Genomic DNA, 5857 nt, shown 5'->3' with positions numbered 1-5857 from the left:
TTAGAGCTTTTAACAATTGACACATATCTGAAAAATCAAGGAAGAGATTCGACATAAACTTCAGGTCCGTGGGGGTCGAGTACTAGTCAGTGTAAATTTACTGGTGGTCGTGAGGATTAGGCTGTGTCTTTCTCGGAATACCCATTCTGTACTCATTTACAGGTTTACTTATAATCTGCATTATTTCCAAAAGCAGGACCGAAGAATCGATTTTGATTACCCGAGAGAGTTAAAAAGCAGCCACGCAATAACATTTATGGTGCATTCTACACATATCTAATGTTTAATGGTTTAATTTTAGGGTACTGAAATTTTTGGTTGTGGATGCTCGTGTCAAAATGACAGAATACGTGCTACACACTTGTTATCATTTTTAATTAGTCCAAGAGAATTGAAGTTATACTGTAGCGCTCTTCCAATACAGTTTTCCAAAAGATGGATTACGCGTAGGCTGTTAGGTTTGTTGTTGAATCGAACCAACTCAATTTTGTAATTTACAGAGTATTCAGATTTATTTAATAAAACCCCAGAATGTAAATTGCACAATGTGTGTCAAGCATTAATGGAAAAATCATAACTGTTAAATCGTAAAATTTGGATTACCAAATTTGAATTTAATTCATACCAAACATTTATTAAAGCATTTGAATAATTGAAATTTTCTGCTGGTATGGTCCGACCTGTTTAAATAATTCTATGGGTGTCTTGTTGTGATAAAAGATTATCTGGAATTCTATTAAAGACACAGGAGTCTGTTCTGAAAAGCCTATTTGGATACCTTCAATAACTATCAATAATCCCATCAACCCAATACCCCCTGCCTCAAGGCTTAATCTAAAACTTTACATCGTTTCAGTGGAATTTCGTGACAAATACAACAGTCTGAAGCATTTTTTCCCAAACTATATTCATGTTAGTACCGAATAAAAGAATGGAAAAATTATGTTATATCATCTCCCTTTTTCAGACCACTTTTATTCCAGCCTCGTCGTTAGCAGATCATTACTCTGAAACTCGGACTAACGTGGGTATTTTCGCGTGTGCGATTCTTCATTGAACATCCAAACATGCCGCAATCTGAGAGAAAATAACCGTCTTTAATAATGTTACAAGAGTTTTGTTATTGCCCAGTCAGATATTTTTGTAAACGCAATAAACAGCACCACGTTGAAAACAAAGTAATGTTTGCTTCCTAACAAAAATCCAACTTACATTTTATTTTTTTGCTAGATGTTTATTCTTTTGTGTTGATTGAAATTGGTAATTTTAATATAATAAAAATTAAAATAATAATTTTAATTGACTTTATTTGAATACAGCAATATTGTTAACAGAAGCCAAGCCCTGAAAAAAACCATGTGAGCCTGTCCTATATATTTTACTCTTTCACCCCCTAGGTGCTAGGCTTGCTCATTCTGGTTATTAAATATCTAACAGCGAGTGTCTGCAGCCCTGCTCTTCCCCGCTAATTATCACCTTACGAAAAGTGTTTCATTAAGTTTTTTTCTTTTGATTAATTATCGACAGAACGCTGACCAGAGAAAAGGAAAAAAAAAAGAAATTAATCCCTGACCCTGTCTGACTAACGCTGAAAATTAATCATATGTCTTTTTAATGCTAAAACACAGACCGGAATATTCATAGGTAACACTGCGCGGTCCAAAACCCAGTCTTTTGTTAATGTCCTTAGTTGTGCTTTTTCAAGACTGCTGCTGTTAATGATTATGATACTAGTACCACTACTACTGTTAATACAGTTTATTACTATAATTAAGAATTATTACCTCTGTACTCAGTTTTTAAATTCCGTAATATGCACACAAATTTGCATTGAAGACTCACTGCTGAATATATTCATTGCATCTCTCGCTTCTTGGGTAGCAAACAGCATTTTAATCTATCCTTTAGATGATGTACTTTATACACCATTTTAGTGCCTCTGTGTGTCGGATACTTGTTATTCTTTCATCACAACTCCAGATAAACTTTATGTAAAGACGTTCAGCTGTGTTTATAACGTGCAGAAATGGACGATGCCAACAGACGCAGTTTATATCGGTAAAGGTGCGATTAGTAATTTTTCAGCAGGTCTTCTACATAGAGATATTTGGAGCATCTACGATGCATTTCAGGAAGGTTTGCCTTTCTCTATTTACACTTAATGGTTTGTCATATTACATATGGTTAATAAGACACAGGCCATAACATAATTAAACTTATTTCCATGTTTACATGCTTGGGTTGACTGGAAATATTAGTGGTCAGGCTGAATTTCAAAGCTGCCTTTGGTAATGTGACCCCAATAAAACTCTTCCTTCTCTGCCACATACTATACTGTAACACATATTGTTTTAGCAGAATTTCCAGTTATCTGTTCCATTGGTCTATTTTCATGCAGTCTACACAGGCAAGTTCAGTTTTTATTTTCACCACCATCATTATCGTTGCCAGCTGTGATGATCAGATATTGTGATAGATCATTATTCCCACCTAAGGTGCTAAGTTTCTGCTATAAACAAACAGGAAATCATAGAAGTGCTGATTTTGAAAAATACATGGAACTACCTTAGATTATATGGACTTGGTTCTTATCGAATCCATCACAGCTATGCCCTTGATAATTTTATATCCAATCTATTTACTGCTCAAATAAACCATGAACTCTTCTTAATAGTCATAAATGCAATTTGTTACTTGCATTTTAAATGCTTATTATTCTATCTTGAAACTAAAGCGTGACATGATATTCATTTCTCAAATAATCAAGGTTAAACCTGATATTTAAAATCAACAGAGGAATGACTAAGGTTACTTTTTATACATAAAGTCCATTTGGAAAAAAAATAAAAGATGTTTAATAATATAAACCCATTTAAGTCCTCTATAAAAATTCTTACTCATTTGCTTTTTGCGCTGTTGGTATAATTTCTGAAGACTACGTAGCAGAGAAAGTTTTTGACTTCTATTAATGACTTTTGAAGCTAGAGCACTTCAATGAGACCAAAGTATCTGTGGGAACTGATTTGTGAAATGTCTACTTAAGGTTAAATTATAGCAGTTGGCTATCTTGCTAGATAGGCTTTATTTTTTCTTTGAATGTGACATTTCTTTCTAATGCCCCACAACACTGAAAACCCAACTAATTTATTTGATGGTGTGATTTCCACTATACATATTCCAGCAGGGTTTATCAATGGCAACGTTTCGTATGAACACAGTCTGTCTTTGCTGATGTTTGCCTTGTCTACATACATTTCAGCATACTGTATTCTGAAACTATTTTTTTTAAAACAAAGATGTGCATCCAGAAATCAAGTCTGTTTTTAAATGCCCCAGTTTGTTAGGTCATGGTGTACAAATATATGTTCCAAAAACAAAAAAGTGAAGCTATTTATATTAACAGTGAGTGACAAATAATACAGCTATGGTGAAATAAATGCACACGTGGCTGTGGTGTCTTTCCAAGGAGCTGCCTGGGTTGGTTTATGTATGTGTGCAGGAAGGGGGTGGGGGTTGAGGGAGGTCAAAAATAATTTCTTCACTTTTCTTGTTAGATTAAAGCAGAGAAATATAAAATTGAGTCCACAGTTTATACTCCTGTGTATTTATCACTGGTGTTTATTTGCCACTGTTGCTGCTAACCACTTGATAATCATTTAGAAAATACTGTGTAAACAGACTTTTTCCTACGCCTACTTCCCAAGGAATCTGAGACCTACAGGTTAATGAATCGTGAAGTGTGAAAACTTCCTGAGATGGGATGAGTTAAACAGTGTTTCCAGATGTAAGGTACTGCTATCTAGGCCTATCTGTAACTGTCAAAGTCCTTAATGGTTTACTTGAGTTATTTTTAAGACGAGGAGGTCCCACCCCAATCTATGTTCTGTGTTTTTGGGTTCACTACCTGACTCTGTTGGGCTGCATGTGAGCACTGAGTTCATAAAACAAGCATATCTGACTACAAAACTTCAGAAATGGGACGTTCACCTCTTCTTAGATTTACAAGCTTGAAACATGTTAGAACGGAGTGCTTCTGAAGCTTAAATATGCATTGGATAAAAAAAAAAAATTCCCAGAGAGATATGTAAATTAAGATTTTGATAGGTTTGTTTTAGATGCCTACAGCCTTTGATAAATCAGTATATTTAGTAGGAGCTAAAGAGTCCGCACATTGTTGGTGTTAAAGCCGTGTTCATACCAGCAAGATATATAACTGGGGAAAAATCTTGGAGATTTCTTTTACGATTCCAGTAAAGTCTGGCACACCTAGGATGGTAAATGTTTTGAAAATGTCACTGCTATTGTTTGGCTCCACAGTAAATATTAATACGTATTCAAAAATTTCTGAATGACAGTGAATTCTGTGTAACACATTTATATAAATCTGCAGATTATGTATCAAAAAATATTTAATTTAGTACAATGCAAATTGTTATCCTTGTAAACCAAATATTTTCTAAGGAACTATGATCCTTCAAAAAAACAACAATACTATTTCCATATTCAGAATATGGGGTGTTTACTAACAAAAACCACAAGAGAACAGAAAGTCTTGAATATTTGTTTTCGAACAGCATGCCATATATTGGAGCCAATACAAACATATACAAGGATGCTATCCCTATAAGAGTGATGATGCTATACAACTACATCAATTTAAATGTACAATGATAAACATAATTTGTTATTTTAGAACTAGCAGTAATATTTATTTATGTGTTTACTTTTTTGTGGTTGAGAGGATTGAGCAAAAAGAGTGCCTGTAGTGTGGGGTGTAATATTCCGTTTTTTGTTAAATATTTCATTGATTAAATAACAATAAAGTATTCTTTAGAACCAGGGGACTACATTAACCTTTTACATTTTATACAGGGATTATGTCCTGATCCTTAGCAGTCATCTGCAGATGTGTTATAACTCAAAGTACCATCTTCAGCAGGTCTATACCTTTAAAGGGAGTAGAGTGTAAATATATTCTTTCTACAGACACTCAAAGACTCTGTATATCTCCTTGAGAAGTGCAGAAGAAGCATTTTCCCCACAGAAAGCATTTTCAATTACACCAGCACCTTGCCGCTCCAGAAATGTTTCTTATATCACAGACTGTTCTCAGATACAGTCAGTGAGAGTTTTCTTTCTTATTGTATTCAACAAACCCCAGCCACTTAAAGCTTAAAAGTGTTTTAAAGAACTTTTCTCACTCTGGAGGAGATGGTTCTCTTTTGCTGTGATGATCATTTTGACCATCATGAGCATGGCTAAGATGCTGATAATTCTTCGTTTAGGTTCAAAATTCAGTTGACCAGTAGGAATCACTTCAGGGAAATTCACAGACTTTATTTCGTTTTTTAATTAAATAAACTTACATAACATGTAGTCTGTGGAACCCTTGCTGTATGTCAGGAGGGACACCAGGTGAATCCCTTGTATCACAGTAAATAGTAGACAGTGTTTTACTCATGAATGCAGGGGCACATTTCCAGCTGTTATTTCATTACAGAATGACTTGTTATGAGACCGCAGGATATAATCTTTAGGCCTGAGATGCCCTAGAAATGCCTTAATCATAGTACTGAAGATCCAGCTGATGGAAAAGGGAATGTGTACGTATGGTATGATTTCTGAGTAATTTTAGATTTCAAGTCACAATTATTCTCCTTATACAGTATGTCACTTTCCAAGCTGCCTGGAATGTGTCCATGGAGTCTATTTTGCTTGATTTTAAGTAAAAAAATTAATTGTCTCTTGCTGCCTTATTTAAATGTGCTGTGTACAGAGTGCACTATAAAATACTGCACTTTTCTACGCCCCCGTTAAGAAAATCGTGTCCATAATGTTTCTATGACACAGGAAGCAG

This window comes from Lepisosteus platostomus, chromosome 19 (assembly GCF_059453375.1).
Source record: "Lepisosteus platostomus isolate fLepPlt1 chromosome 19, fLepPlt1.hap1, whole genome shotgun sequence".
NCBI classification, from domain to species: domain Eukaryota; kingdom Metazoa; phylum Chordata; class Actinopteri; order Semionotiformes; family Lepisosteidae; genus Lepisosteus; species Lepisosteus platostomus.
This window is presented reverse-complemented; position numbering follows the sequence as displayed.